Source organism: Panthera leo, chromosome B3 (assembly GCF_018350215.1).
Source record: "Panthera leo isolate Ple1 chromosome B3, P.leo_Ple1_pat1.1, whole genome shotgun sequence".
Classification (NCBI taxonomy): Eukaryota; Metazoa; Chordata; class Mammalia; order Carnivora; family Felidae; genus Panthera; species Panthera leo.
The window spans coordinates 51,248,013-51,250,498 of record NC_056684.1 but is presented as its reverse complement, the minus strand read 5'-3'; the positions used below and the strand labels follow the sequence as shown (position 1 = coordinate 51,250,498).

The window sequence follows — 2,486 nt, the reverse complement described above, 5'->3', positions numbered from 1 at the left end:
CACCCAATGTGGGGCCGAACTCATGACCCTGAGACAAGAGTCACATGATCTACCAACTGAGACAGCCAGGTGCCCCTACTTTTTCTCTTAATATTATATTTTGAACATTTCTCTTTATCATTAATATATTAGTTACTCATTGATGCATGAAACCAATGCAAAACCTAATGACATAAAACAACAGAACAATTTTATTATGATTTTCATGGTTCTGCCGTTGACAAGGCTCAGCTTGTTCAGGGTATTTTATGTATTTGTAGTCAGGCTTGGGCTAATTATCTGAAGTTTGATTACTCACATATTTGGCTTATGGGCTGGAAAGACTCACACAGCTGGAGCCTGGAACAGCTAGTTTCTTGGGTATTTCTTCCAGTCTCAGATGTGTTGTCTTCTGCATAGTGGCTTCAGGGTAGCATGCTTCTTACATGGCAGCTCAGGGCTCCACAAGTAGATGTCCATAAAGAAAGGCCAGGCTGAACCTAACTCACCTTAAAAAAATATTATTTTTAAAAATTTTAATTCCATTATAATTAACATACAGTGTAATATTAGTTTCATGTGTACAATACAGTGATTTAACAATACAAATATGGAACACTTCATGAATTTTTTTGTTATGCTTGTGCAGGGGCCGTGATCATCTTTTCCATATTGTTCCAATTGTAGTGTATGTGCTGCCAGAGTGAGCACTAACTCACCTTTTAGGACTTAGTTTTGGAAATCACACAGCCTTCCTCTGCCACATGCTCATCACCAAAGCCATCACAAAAATCCACCCCAAAGCCCACAGAAGCTCTCCCCTTGAGACATTGACTTCACAAATTTAAAATAACACAGATTTGTTATCTTACAGTTTTGGAGGTCAGAATTCTGAAATGAGTTTCACTGGGCCAAATCAAGGTGTCCTAGGAGGCTTTAGGGAACAATCCATTTCCTTGTCTTTTCTAGCTTTGGGAGGCAGCTTGCCCTCCTTGGTTCCATGACCCTTCTGTCTTTAAGGCCAGCATTGTAGCATCTTCAAATCTCTCTCTGGCTGTGACCCTCTGTGCTCATCATTACATTCTTTTTTTTCTCTTCTGACTCTGATCCCCCTGCCTCTCTCTTAAAAGGACTGTGATTGCATTGGACTTACTTATACAATCCAGAATAATTTTCCATCTCAAGGTCTTTAGCTTAGTCACATCTGCAAAATTCCTTTTACCATGTAAGGTAAAATATACTCACAAGTGCCAGGGATTGGGACGTGGACATCTTTGGGAGGCCATTATTCAGCTACCACAGTGGGAAATGGTGAGGCTCTGAAAGAGCATATGCAATCACACATATTGTGGCAGTCATTTTTGGAAAAAACAATCTTCCACAATTAAATAATTTCAGTGGTTTTATAGTATTTTACTGTATGACTGTCAATATTTACCTAGCCTTTCTTTATTATTAAGCATTTAGGGTATTTCTAATATAAAAAACCCTAGACAGCACAAACATCACTATAAATAAACATTTGTGTAAATCTTTGATGATTTAAAAAATTTTTTTTTAATGTTTATTTATTTTTGAGAGAGAGACAGAGTGTGAGAGGGGGAGGAGCAGAGAGAGAGAGACACAGAATCCGAAGCAGGCTCCAGGCTCTGAGCTGTCAGCACAGAGCCTGATGCAGGGCTCAAACCCATGAACCGTGAGATCATGACCTGAGTGGAAGTTGGATGCTTACCTACTGAGCCACCCAGTCGCCCCAAACTTTGATGATTTTTTAAAGGATATATTGCTAAGGATGAAATTACTATATAAAAAATAATATATATAAATTGCTTACAAATCAAAACCACACTCAGATACCACCTCACGCCAGTCAGAGTGGCCAAAATGAAGAAATCAGGAGACTATAGATGCTGGAGAGGATGTGGAGAAACAGGAACCCTCTTGCACTGTTGGTGGGAATGCAAATTGGTGCAGCCGCTCTGGAAAGCAGTGTGGAGGTTCCTCAGAAAATTAAAAATAGACCTACCCTATGACCCAGCAATAGCACTGCTAGGAATTTATCCAAGGGATACAGGAGTACTGATGCATAGGGGCACCTGTACCCCAATGTTTATAGCGGCACTCTCAACAATAGCCAAATTATGGAAAGAGCCTAAATGTCCATCAACTGATGAATGGATAAAGAAATTGTGGTTTATATACACAATGGAATACTACGTGGCAATGAGAAAAAATGAAATATGGCCTTTTGTAGCAACATGGATGGAACTGGAGAGTGTGATGCTAAGTGAAATAAGCCATACAGAGAAAGACAGATACCATATGGTTTCACTCTTATGTGGATCCTGAGAAACATAACAGAAACCCATGGGGGAGGGGAAGGGAAGAAAAAAAAAAAAAAAAAAGAGGTTAGAGTGGGAGAGAGCCAAAGCATAAGAGACTGTTAAAAACTGAGAACAAACTAAAAAAAAAAAAAAAAAAACAAAAAACTGAGAACAAACTGAGGG

General features: G+C 39.2%; 1 non-coding gene across 1 annotated transcript; it reads right to left on the bottom strand.

Annotated features, from left to right (window-relative positions):
* Positions 1-583: 583 nt before the first annotated feature.
* Positions 584-690, bottom strand: LOC122223305. The gene has a single exon (XR_006204190.1). It is a non-coding gene; the product is annotated as a U6 spliceosomal RNA (small nuclear RNA).
* Between the last annotated feature and the right edge of the window lie 1,796 nt (positions 691-2,486).